The 13,721-nt window shown below is 35.7% G+C and overlaps 1 protein-coding gene across 13 annotated transcripts in view; it reads left to right on the top strand.

Annotated features, from left to right (window-relative positions):
- The window catches only part of DMD (dystrophin), a 1,236,775-nt gene that overhangs the window by 358,410 nt on the left and 864,644 nt on the right, over positions 1-13,721 (top strand). The window lies entirely within an intron of this gene.

Below are 13,721 nucleotides of genomic sequence, written 5' to 3'. Positions count from 1 at the left end.
TCGTTACACAAATTTGTATTGTGTTTAGTAGTAGAGCACATAAACACTGAGTGTTTAAATGTTTCCATTCAGGTTTTCACAAGATTTGTGTAGAACTACAGCATCCAAAAGTTCAGTGAAGTGAGGATGTTTGAGATTCAGTAAGCTTTGTCCCCATTTCTCCCATTTGTCAATTTGATAGGACAACAAAAGCATATTTGTGGGATTTCAAACTATAATCATAGTGTGTAGCCTGCTGAAAATTTAATTGTGGGCTCCCTGGGTTCCATAGCAGAACTCCCTCTAGCATCAGACTTCCACTCTGGCTGTTCCAGTGCTGTGGAAGAGTTTTAAAGTGGAAGTGCCAGAACTATCTCTCTCCAAATAAATAGATAAATAAATAAAAAAGTACTGCTGTAAATAGTTCAGAATCTGCCCCAAATTAGATTCTGTTCTAGGAGAAGTGAAAATCTGAAGATAACATCTACAACCTCTATCATTCTTTGGGGCTTATGTCATTTAGTAGGAGCAAAATAGCTACATTTCCTATATCTTGTTTAAAAAGTTTCCTAGCTTTCAGGGCAACAGCAAAATTGGGAAGCAATAAAAAACTCCAGCAAAAGAGTTCTTTATTCTGTAAGTATCTCTGAATAAAGGCTTATTATAGTCCTCATTGGTTTAACACTATGTGACACTGAACAAAACCTACATTATTCATACATTTTTTACACTTTTCAGTTTAAAATCCAGCATTCAAAGAAAAATTAATGTCAGGCAGTTGCCTGAGCAAGCCTACACTCTACAGTAAATAACACGTTCTAATTAGCACTGATGTGGACTGGAGACTGAATATCTGATTAACATGCATAGCATCAGTTGAGGTTAAACATCATGAACTGCATAAAGCCATGCATTGTGTAACCTGATTTCTCTCGATATTCCATAATTGTGTCCATATACAGTCTATGTACTGTGCTGACATTTGCCTCCAAAAGGCCCCATAATTCTGCAAAGAACATGCCAAGTCAGACATAATGTTTACTTCTGCATTACAGCTAGCAGAAATGCTGTGTGGCCCAGCAAGCTTCTCAGGTCCAGTCATTGGAAACCTCATGCAGGCAAGCCAAACGGGGTGCAACAGAGGGACCTCATCATGTACTGGAACAGTTAAGGTCTAGGGACTTCTGTGACTCAAAGCAGAGTTTTCACAGCACCAGTACTACAGGTTGCATAGTCAGATTACAGTGGAAATGTAGTGCCATCTATGGTAGGTCACGTTGCCCAGAATTCTAAAAAAAAAAAATGCAACTTTTGTTTTTTTGTTTTGTTTTGTTTTCTAAGATGCATTCATGTCAAAGCACAGACTCCATTTCTTTCAGTAAATTGTTGGACTTTACTGTTAAAAGGAAACATGGAATTGTCCTTTGTCTTTCCTCTTAAAATCCCTTAACCGATCAATTCAGGAATACATTTGGGAATTCTTTTTTCCCAGTTTCAGAAATTGTTGCTAGTTTTCTAATATGTTAAGACTTGCAGTGCATACATGTATGTCTAATAAATTGTCTTTTTCTTTTGCCTTTGGATTTTCAATCAGCTGTTGCAGGTTATTCCTCTTCACTGCCAAAACACATGACTCTAATGTCTTGTGGTGGTTATTGGATTTATGGGCCCTTGAAATGTTCTGGGAGACTAAGACGCCAGGCAAATTTCAAAATTTGAGGCTGTATTCTCAGCTACTAAGCAATCAGCATGTCATTAACTAAGAGCCGAGCACTGATCTGCTCATAGTCAAGCCTTAGGTATATGATACAACAATTTTCATGATGCATTGTTAGCCCTGATGGCTGCACACTTCATGGAGGTCAGTCTCAGAGGCTGAACTGTATTTGACAGCATTTTGCGACATGAGGCCAAAACTGTCTTCTCCAAGCTGTGTTGTGTATCTCTGGTGTTTGTGTATGTTTTTTCATGGGTCAAAACCTGTCAGGTCCAAAGGATTATTTCCAAAGGATATGTCAGAAATAATCTGTTCTCCCTCATTCGGTTGGGTGGTACCTCTTGAATGCTGGTTTATTCTATTATCTTCAGGCTGGTGTTGTTTGTTTGTAGACCAGTTGCCAGTCATCTCTGTCATTTGTGCATAGCTGAAGGCCTGGTACTGCTGTCTTAGCTGTACTATTTTTTGAGTGCCAAGAAAGCAGTTATTACAATTTGGATTAGAATTAAACCTTATGTTATCAATACTAAATATATTTTCAAAGTAGCTAAATGATAGGCACAATAGGTAGTATAATCCAGTAAAAAGATGCACAAATTTATGAAGCAAAAAATAATTTTATCCTGAGCGATTATTAAATGCAAAAATTGCAACTAAAATGCAAACCAATGTCTCTTATTATTTATTTGTTCTTCACTGTACTTCTGTCAATTTTTAATGACTGGTTTTAAGGAGAGATTCAGCTCATAGTGTTACTTTAATGAACTGTAAATGGGATCCAGATTCACAAATGCAAATAGGTACCTAAATTCCTTGGGAATCTGGCTGATTTATTGGCAGACATTACAAAAGCGACATATGCCAATCAATTTCAGTGAGTTTCCCATCATTATCTGTGTTTATTTGAAGTACATATGCATGCTACCTGCCAGTAGCCAAGCCATTGCAACTAGTTATACCTATGTTGAATATAAAAAAAAGTATTAAACATTATTGCCAACAATTATGTTCAGAGCTGTAATATTGATAAAAATGCCAACTCAGTATCTAGTCAAAATGCTTTTTGATATTTTATTTATAATTTATTTATGTGAAGAATTGCATATGATTTTTAATTAGATGTAATGAATGAAAATGGAAAATGGAAAAATTCTATAGTTTTCAATGTAAGAAAGCTACATATTACGTATGTTAACTGCATAAATTACACCATTTACACTAGGAACACTCCAGCAGAAGACAAACAAACCTATAAACAAAAGATACAAATAAACCTTTATTTTCTTCCCCACTTCTTGGGCATATCTAATCACAGTACCGGTAGCAGTGTGGGAGAATAAAAATGGAAGATTTAAAGAGTGCTAGAGTCTTGGCCACAGGTCAAGGTAATGTGGATTCCAGGTATAATAAGTTTGCAGCAGTTTATAAAATCTGAAATTTGACCTCATCGCTGAGGTACAGTAAAAAATAGAATGGTTGTGAAATGAGGGAACTGATGTCACTGAGAGCAGGTGTATTGTAGCCTTTAAAGGTAATGCCACACTCACAGCTCGTCCTGCGGAGACTGTTGTTGAGGGGCTAGCAGGCTGCCATACACCTACATTTGAATTTGTCAAAAGAAATAAAAGTTGTCTTTGAATATCCTAATTTCTAGCTGTTTCATTGTATCTTAAACGTTCTGCTGCCTCCTTTTGAAATTCTGTTTTCTTGATGCTTTTTATGAGATTTTCTTCTGAATGTCCCGTGATTTTGTATGTGGAAGGCGGCCTCTACATTGGTCTACCATTTTTTAATAGAAATTGAGAAGCAAATTGTGCTTTCAAATAACAGTGTTGGTTTTGTTTGTTTGTTTCAAATAGAGATTATTCACTCATACCTGATTAGCTAATAAACTGTGTATCTTGTACAGAATTTTTAAGGCAAACTATGAAATATAGTATAAAGTTTTACCTTCTTCGTTAACTGTGCAGTTTCTGTGGGAAGATTGTAGAACTATGATTCCCCAGATGAGAAAAACGTGGAAGAACTCATTTTAGACTCCTACTTTAGCTCAAGCAGAGAAGGAATACTTGCTTTTTTAAGCATGCAATTTACATTAAATGTCCCTATTACTGCAAACAAGCCTGTTGACAAAAAGTACAGTGGATGTAGGAGAATTCCCTGAACAGTTCTTGATTGTAATAAATGTGCAGTGTGCCCTCCAACCCTGCTGGGCTTCAACACAGGACAGTAAGTACAATTATAGTCCCTTTGGCGCTTAACAGAGTAACTCCATTCTGCACAAGATAAATAATGGATTCCCCTTTTCACTAGGTGAAAATGATCACCAATCAGCTCAGATGTGGTTGCATGGATTTTACCATTGCTACAGCTTTAAATGGCAATAATGAAAGCAAATAAATATTTGATTTAACCATTCAGTGTAGCGTGATAATGGTGACTATGTGTATCTGCCAGAAAATGCAATGAGTTCAACTAAGGTCCGTGATGCTTTAGAAGGAAGAATGAGTCATCCACTTGTGTATCACTGCTAAAGCTTCTGTTGAGTCTTAAAAAATAAGTCTGGTTAAAAGCAGTGCTACCTCAGATGCACTAGGATTTTACATTTTGGATTTGGCAACCAAAATATGTTTGCTCTTGAGGATGACTTTTCACTGGCAAAGACATTTCATTATTTATTTTGTTGTCACTTGTATGTCACTTTGCAGAGGTGGGAACATAATTGCATGCATACTTGCAAAAGGAAGCTCATTGCTGTCAAATTACTCGATTCCATGAAGCTAGCTGCAAAACTAGCTGCACTTTCAAAAGAAGAGCCCTTATCCTTGACTCTGATTTTATTACTCATTCTTCAAACCGTGTAGGAACCTGCTGGGTGTATGTTCGTACCTGCTTCCAGAAGATTTCTTTTCATCCCATTGCTAGTCATCCAGGCCTCAATGACCTTGAACAGCAATACACTAGAAAATAATAAATGCTTCAGTGATGTTAGCTGGCTAAATTAAACTGGTGAAAAAATATAGCTGCCAGATTTGTTTTGTATATCCCTGTAAGCTTTGTATTGTTTAGAAGAAAAGCAGTATAAGTCAACATTGTACACTCAAAGCTTACCAAACAGAAACTTAGTGTAATAATTACAGGGTGAATTAGCATAGATGGTATTGTATGCAGTGAGCATCAGGTTAATATTTTCATAAACGGGTTAGTCTTTGTTCCATTCATTTAAGCTTTGGCAATTCTCTCACCATTTTTTTTTCCCTGGCTGATGGGAAATTTGAAATACAGTTATTTATTTTTTAATGCTTATGTTACTGTGTCTGATTTCTGTTCTGGGTAGTAGCAGAGCTGAAAAGCTATCACAAAACACTTTGAAATCCAAAATAATATTAAATTCACAGAATCATAGAACAGTTTGGGTTGGAAGGGACCTTAAAGACCATCCAGTTCCAACCCCACTGCCATGAGCAGGGACACTTCTCACCAGACCAGGTTGCCCGAAGCCCCATCCAGCCTTGAGCATTTCCAGGGATGGGGCATCCACAGCTTCTCTGGGCAACCTGTTCCAATGCCTTACCCGTGAAGAATTTCTTCCTTATATATCATCTGTGAACTGCTTTTGTAATTTTTTCACCTGATTTGTATCTTAGACAAAGCTACACTGGAATTGTGACAGCAGCCTTTCATGAAGCAAATACTTTTCCATTGAGCCTGCCACAGAGGCAATAATCTTACTTGTTTCAGATTTTAAAGGAACATACATGCATCATATATCTAATAATGACCTTTTGTTTGTTTCTGTGTTAACAGTTATCTGAAAAATTCAAAATCTGCCACATTCAGGTTCAGGTATCCAGTGCTAATAATACCATCTCTGTCAGCTTAGAAGTGGTCCATCAAACTTTGCCTAAAAAAATTGTTCATGCTTTAATTTGTATGTTTGTGGTCTGCACATAGTGAGCAATGACAACATACTTTATAAAACATTTTCTTCTATAGGAATAATTAACCTTTTGAAAAAGTAATATTAAAAATCACTGAAACTGTTTCTTTTGATTTTAGTGATTGACATAATGAATAACTTTTTGATAGATTATATATTGTAGCCCTATTAAAAGCTACTGTTTATGTCATTACAGGATATTTTTCCTGCTCTAATTACACTCTGTAAGTAGATTTTATTTTGTTGTTTGAAACAGAACTTCATTTTTTTTTCATAATATCATGCCATCACAATTAATATCTGTTTTTAATCTAATTTCATTCTTATGAAAAATACAATATACTGAATCAGGAAAAAATAATCTGGTTAGTGATGTGGTTCATTTCAAAAACTCATTTTAAAATGGCATTAACAGATAAGATAGAATATCTAATTAAAGTGAATTGAATTTGTACTGAATAAACCTCATAAGGAAATTTTGAGGCAAATTCTCATATGAAAATAAGAGAGATAATAATAATTTTGGCTTTGATTTTTAAAATGCCACATGTTTAATTAATAAATAAGGATTCCCTTTGCTTTTAGAGCAGAGAAAGTAATTCAATTTTGTGAATTTCAGTGTTCCTGGGGATAGGGAACACTGAAACATAACTTTAGGAAGTTCTGTTACACATGGTGAATCTTCCAGTATTTTAATTATCACATAATTAATCTTACAGCAGAATTCAACAAAGTAAAGGTAAAATAGAATATTTTTTACAAAGAAAATATTTTAGAATGTTGGGTCTCTGCAGGCTTTATATTCTGGCTTCAAAAGGGTATGATAAACTGTACTGAGGAGATAATATAGATTATCTGTAGAATCTATGCAATAACTGGAGGCACTGGTGAGGCTGCTCTTCATCTGTCAATGAGCTCTTCTACTTTTTTGACATCAACCCTTTCCATGCCTCTCTATCCTTTTTTACTCCATGTAAGCTCTATGCCTTTGGATTGTGAAGAACTCCAGAGTGGTTGCCATCTGTCTCAAAAAACAGATGAGGTGTAATTTACTTGATAAATGGATAAATGATAAATTGATTTGCTTTTTCTTTAGTTTGCAGTTAATGTAGAGACAAACAAGTTCCTGAGTGCTATGAAAATGAGTGATTAGCTATACTAACATAGTTATGTCTGTCTTTATGTCTGTATTTCTCTGTTCTGGATATGCATGGTCCCTGCAATCAGATTTTCTGATGTATCTCAAAATGAAAATAACAAAATTCTTCAGAAATTTAAGGCTGTGTGAGCGTCCTCTGAAACGACACTACAAAAGTACAGTGACTCCTTGTGTTCGGAGGAAAATACTCTTTTACAAGAACTAAAGTGGCAGATGGGTCTGGTGGCATCACCTGAAGGTCATGATCAGGGTATGAAACCAGCTTCTACTCTGGGAGTGTGTATCCTGTCCCACAGTCACAAATGTTCTTCACAGGATTAGTAATACCTGCCTCTACATCCCTGTTTAAGGGGAGAGTTGGGTTTTCTTGGCTTGCCGCAGGCATTGTGCTAGTTACCTTTTTGAAAAGGAGAGTAATTCTAGGTTCATCACCTTTGAGAAGAGTGGCATCTGGAGAGAAGGGCTTTCCACCTTCCTCTCATCCGGTCAGCAGTATGGATCTTTATAAAACCAGGTTTGTCAGTTAATCCTCTGTGCAGTTTCTTGAAAGCTGAAGTTATACTGTAAAAAAGGCATCCTCAACAAAAGCTTGGAGCTGTGACCATACAGGAACAAACTTCCTTTGCAATGTTTGACTTAAAACTGGCTGATGCTGAGTTTCAGCTGCGGAAGAACAAAGGCCTCCATTTTCCAGCAGGAGAGAAGAATGATGAAGGGAGAAATGACAGCTTGAGCTGCTCAAGTTATTGCTCTTTGCTTCCCATGAGTCTGTAGAACCGTGGCCTAATTAAACTGTGCCCAGTGCATCGTCCTTCCCTCCTGACAGGGACAATATCTTCTGATGCTGTAATAGTAATCCAGCATCAATGAAAGGAAATGTCAGTCAGTTTCCTGGAACTTCCCAACAGAACTGAACAAACCACAAACGAATGTGTCTGAGAAAGAAATTCAATCTTTAATATATTTAGCTGAGCAAGAGCAAGTATTAATAATCCCTCTTTTATTAAAACTGACTTGAAAGATCTGTTGAGATTAGCTCAATAGCTTTTCTTTATTGTTTCACAGAGTGAGGCATCAAATATTTTGACTTCAAGAAAAGGCTGATTCTTGAAAGTCTTACAAAGGGTAGCATCTGTAAGCCAATCAAGCTTTTCTTTCTTTCTTTCTGACATCCGTTCAGCAAAATTTACAGGTTTACAAACTGAACTTGAGAGAAGCACTTAAAAAGTTATTTGAAGTCTTGTGGCCTATGTCCTCCTGCCTTTTTGGCTAATATCTCATCTTCTCATTTTTGTAGTAATCAGTACCCTGAGGTCACAGCCAAACTGCAGGCCACCTCTGGCTCTTTTCTTCTGCAGCCCAGCATGCTGGGGCACAGCTGGAATTTGCTGCAGCACCTTCTAGCCACTGCTGCCTGGTTTTCTTGCCCCTCCCAGGGGCAGAGATAATGTCCCAAGCTAAGGTCTCAATTATTTAACTGTCCCGGGAGTCTGAAGGACTTCTGCATTCACTATTATGGTAACCCTATTTTTCCTGCTAAAGCCTAATATAACCTTACATTTTCTATTGTCATGCCAAACTTTGAATTCTCTGTCTTTACAGTGTCATTTTCTGCTTTAAGTTATTCACCTTTGATCTCTTATTTGTAGATACCTTCTGTTGCTAAATTTCCCAGATGAAACAACAATAAGTCAGTAATACAGTCAAATGCACAAGCAATAGCTTCCAACTTGTATTATGTAATAATACTCTTACAGTTTAGTCTGTCCTTATATGAAAAGTGTAATCTAAATGCATACTCGACTGAAGAGGAAAATGGAAAGTCTAAGATCTCTTCCTCAGCCAAGTTTTAACCCTCTGTAATTTTTTTTGGAAAAAAAAAAAAAAAAATTATACATGTTATTTTCATAAAACAAGAAAAAAAAAAAAGAAAAAAAAAAGAAACAAACAAAAAAAAAAAAAAACACGAAAAGCATGTTAAAGAACCTTAAATATTAGCCGTATTACAATCTTCTTACCATGTATTTTGCTGGAGTTGTTATTATTTACTCATTGCTTGAAATTTTGAGTGTTTGAGACTCAGAAAGTAAAAATACATTTCTACCCTTACAGCTTGTGAGAGAAAATTAAAGTTAGGACTTGTTTTTAGTCCCCTTCACATCTTTTTTTTCCCCTTTCCTTTCTTCCCCCTCCCTTCCTATCCTTTTTCCTTTCCTATTCCCCTTCCTTTTCCTCTGTTTTCCCTTGGTATAGAATTTGTCTATGCTAATTTTGTCTAAAAAATAATGTCCGCCGATAGTTTAAACAAATCTCAGAATTTTTGGAGCTTCAATTTATATTTTTTGAGCACTGAGTAATAAGAGAGACAATGTTGATGAACAGATGTCTTTGTACCCTCTCTGGGCAAGATATTTTTCAATTACTTGGTATTCTTTTCACAATTACTAGCTTGCATGTAACTCTGAACAGAGAGCTTTTCATGGAATACCATATTCTCATGTAATAATTCCTGTAATGTTAGCTTCTTCTGTAATGCATGTGATGAATAAGCTGATTAAATCATTTTTATTATATTTATTTGCTAAATTTACGTGAGGAGACTGAGACCCAATAGTGTTCCGTCTTTGGAAAGAAGAACACAAGAATACATTGCCACAATAATGTGACAATGAAATTAGATAGCAGGGAGATGAATGGGATGGAACTTGATGTTTTAAGATTTCTAAATATATTCACAACCAAAAGTTTTCAGCTACATTTATATATTGATGATTGCAGTCTGTTTCCTGATTTTCTTGTTTATCTCTTTTCCTTCTGCTTTTGCCTTTTTCAATAATGTTATTTGGATTGGTTCAGTTGCTGTCTGAGTTTGGAAAACAACTAGTACATTTTCTGTATTATTGAAGCCTGAGAGCATTCTAGACTATGTACATGTGCATGGAGTACTCCAAGTACAATTCATTCTTATAAGATCTGGGGGAAGACACTGCTGCAAGAGTCCATGTTTTCCTGAGACTTTAATTGTACCTTACCCTGTAATTCCACGGTTAAGGCTTGTTTAGTTTGCCATGGTAACAGTTTTTTGCTTCATGAGATGCAACAAATGTATATGGAGAATTCTAATCAAAACTCTCCTCTGTCTTTATTGAAGTTGGAACTTTAATTTCATCCGTAATAAAACAGGAATCTTATCTTCACTTCTGTTACACATTTTTTGTGATTTTCTTTTAAAATAAATCCCTTGGATTTCATTCAGGTCGCCTTATATTATGTAAAGATCAGCAATTGCTGCCAACCAGCCATATCAGCTAAACCAAGAGAATCATCTGTTTTGACCTTTATTTAACACAAAGGTAGTAGGTTAAATAATATGTAAAACATGGCTGTGTATTTAAAACCCTAGAGTCTTAGCCATAAAGAGTCTAATAAACTCCTCTTAGATTTTTTTTTTGTTTGTTAGTCTTACTTCTGGAAAGACTTTGCTATTTTTTCCACTTAGACAAACAACAAAAACAAACAAACAAACAACAAAACAGTTTTAAAACAGTTTTACAGTAATTCCCTCTTTTTCTTTACTCTGTTTCTTGTTTCTCATTGTTCTTTTCACTCCTACCTCCAAACCCCCAAGTCTCTCCATTAATTGTTGGTCTCCCTGAAATATGCAAGTACAGAAGAGAGAGATGATAAGTAATTTACTGATCTACAGAACTAATATTATAGACCATTTATATATTGATTTACACCATGCAATCATCTCTAGTTTCAAATTGCTGCCAGTCAAGCTCCTGGGAAAATGAGTACCACACTGAAAAAAGTCTCCTTGTACCCTATGTGGAGTAGCTACAGATCTTCCTCTGTCCTGCTTTCTCTCTCCTTTCCCCCATCTCTTCTATCATTGATGTTTCTAGGAGGGAAAACTAAGTATGATCCGGCATTTCACCATACAACAGTTTTGTTCATTAAGAAAAAAAAAAAAAGTGTTTTAAGTATGTTTCTAATACAGGGAGAGTTACAAATCAACGTGCATGAACACAGCACAGGAGATTTTCTGAACATTTTCATTCCTCTGTAGGTAAAGGGTGGTAGCTATAAGTCACAACCTTAAAAAAAATAAAAATAAAAAAATGCTTTAAACAAGGCTGTTTTCAGGAATTTATAATACAAGACTAGGCACTTGTTTTGACAAAACATGGCATATATAAAGACCTATGGCTAACTACGTTTGTTTGTGAAGTTACATACAACTTAAAACACACTTTTCAATGACCTTGAAAACACAAAATTTGATGCATCTTTGAGCCTTTTGTTTCTGAAGACTTACTGCAATGTCGATCCATTGAAGACATTAAATCTATTGAGAAAGAAGACTTAATTACTGCATTGCCAGAAAAATAGCAGCCTTCTTTAGGGTAAGGGTAAAACGTGTGGCAGCAGCATAGGGCATCTTAAGGTATTTTTAGTTGCTGTTTAATAGGTGTACCTCCATGACCCTCAAAAATCAATGGTAACTTTTGTATTAAGGTTTACTTGTAATACATTTGTATTGAAAATGTCCTGCTGTAGCTGATACTATGCTATGTCTTTATTTCCTTTTTGAAAGCTTTACAAAAAAAAACAACAAACCAAACCAAACAAAAACAAAACTAAACTAAACAATAAAACAAAAAAATACAACCAAACATAACATTATTTTGTCAAGTAGAATTTTCAGCTGTCCTCGATGGATTTCAACCTAAACTTTATGGGTAGCCTAAATGCTACAAAATGGAAGACAGACAGACACACAGCAGTTATGAAGGCTAGTTCTATTTTTCCCTCATGATACAAAGCAATATAATTATATTCTGTTACCAAAATGTCATTGTGCTCATATTCCCAGAATGATTCAGTAACGTTATAGGCATGACTCTTCCAGAGTGTTACAGAATGGTCTATTGATCACTCAAACTTTCTAAAGAATGTTAAAATGTTCCCTTAGAAGTGCATACATCTTGTGCTTCCCCTCTGCAAAAACAACTTCTATTCTGCAAGATTAGGACACAAAGTAAAGTCTCTCCAATTTAGTCAAATGTCAGCCATTTAAAATTTGTGTTCTATAGAGAAAGCATTATATAACTTCAGGAATACTATGCCTGACTTGACTTGTATAATGGCATATAATTGAAAACATTTTACAAAAGCTGTTTATCATAGCAAATGCTGAGTCTTATTAGTTAAACAGATAGAATTCAAAAGGTCAAGCAAGGCTAGTAAAGCATATGTGAATTTATACAGTACTAGATTTCAAATATTTTAGGTGGTCAAATGGCAGCGCATGTATTAAGTAGAAATCAACTCTTTGAACGAGTAGAGCAGGGTATGAAAGCTGTGCTAGAAAACCAGGATCCCCACTGCTGTAGAAAATATTTGATATTTTGGATTTGTTTGTTCCATGAAGCAGAAACGAGATGTTACCAAGAAATGAAAGGATTGAAAGGAGCTACTACCTCAGAACAGCAGTAACAGTGAGAGAAAAAGGGAAAGAGTTATGCCAGTGTAGCCGATGGTTTGTGCTGTATGTATAAATATTGACTGAGGAAAAACAAATGTATCTAGTATCGGAAAGTGTCCTTAATTCTATTCTCTGTTTAAGAAACTTTCTGAAGGAATTGATATTTTCTGACAAAATAATACATTTCTTACAAAACCACCAGCTAGCGCTAATGAGTGTTACAGTGAGTACAAGAGCAACTCTGCTAACAGGAAAGGCAATGTTTTCCGTGTAATATGGATCGCCAATTGTACATAGCTTTGTGGTAACAGTGGAAGATATGCAGTGTGGTTCTGTATGGTGTCAATTCTATCAAATTAAAATACAGAAGCTTCCTTTCCAATCAATCAAAGCATCTGTGAAACTTCACAAATTAAAAATAACATGGCCATGTAAATCTGCTTGACACTCTACAAAATAATCAATATTTTTTATTGTGGTTCTCCATAGCTGTCATGCATACAAAAATATGTGAAAATTTATAGGTACACATAAAGTTACACAGTGACTGAACTATACAAAATTATGCTTCTATATTCTTACAATCTAATGTATTCACCAAAATACCAGCTCACAAGCTTGGCTTAATGACAAAGGGAGTGAATAATCTTTTACCATTATCACATAGGGGAAAATCTCATGTATCTCTTTTCTTCTTTAACTGATGCTATGTAGAAAATTTGAAATGTGTTTTAGTCAGTAATAAAGCCCTGGTTCAGTACAATTGCAAGTATGTCCTATCAACATAGATATATTTGTTAGATCCTCAGATCTAACAGATCTGAGAATGAAGAACAGAACAGAATAGAATAAGCCTATGCCTTATCTTTTCTCGTGCAATTCCAAGTTTGTTTCTGCCATGTGAAACAGAGACAATTACGCACATCAGCTTGGTACATGTTTCAGGGTTTTGGCATATTATTTTTCATATTTTTCTCCTGAAGTGCCCCTTAATTGACAAGACCAGCTTGTGTTTGAGCTTCATTAATATTTAGTTCTGACTTAATTGTTTGAATAATGGTGTATGCAAGTTACTGGATCTGCAACACTCTTTCACAAATAGACTGGAACAGAAAAGAATAGTTGAGTTGAAAGGGATCTTCAAAGACCATCAAGCCCAACTGCCTGACCGCTTCAGGGCTTACCTAAAGTTAAAACATTTTATTGAGGGCGTTATCCAGATTCCTCTTGATCACTGACAGGCACAGCCATCAACCACCTCTTTAGGTAGCCTGTTCCAGTGCTTCACCACCCTGATGGTAAATATTTTTTTCCAGATGTTCAGCCTTAACCTCCCATGGTACAGTTTTGTGTCATTCCCAAACATTCTGTCTTCAGCGTCTGGGGAACAGAGAATGGTGCCTTCCTCTCTGCTTCCCCTCCTGAGGAAGTTGTG

Source organism: Anas platyrhynchos, chromosome 1, assembly GCF_047663525.1.
Source record: "Anas platyrhynchos isolate ZD024472 breed Pekin duck chromosome 1, IASCAAS_PekinDuck_T2T, whole genome shotgun sequence".
In the NCBI taxonomy this organism is placed as follows: Eukaryota; Metazoa; Chordata; class Aves; order Anseriformes; family Anatidae; genus Anas; species Anas platyrhynchos.
The sequence above is the reverse complement of the archived record's forward strand: the minus strand, read 5'-3'. Positions and strand labels throughout refer to the sequence as shown.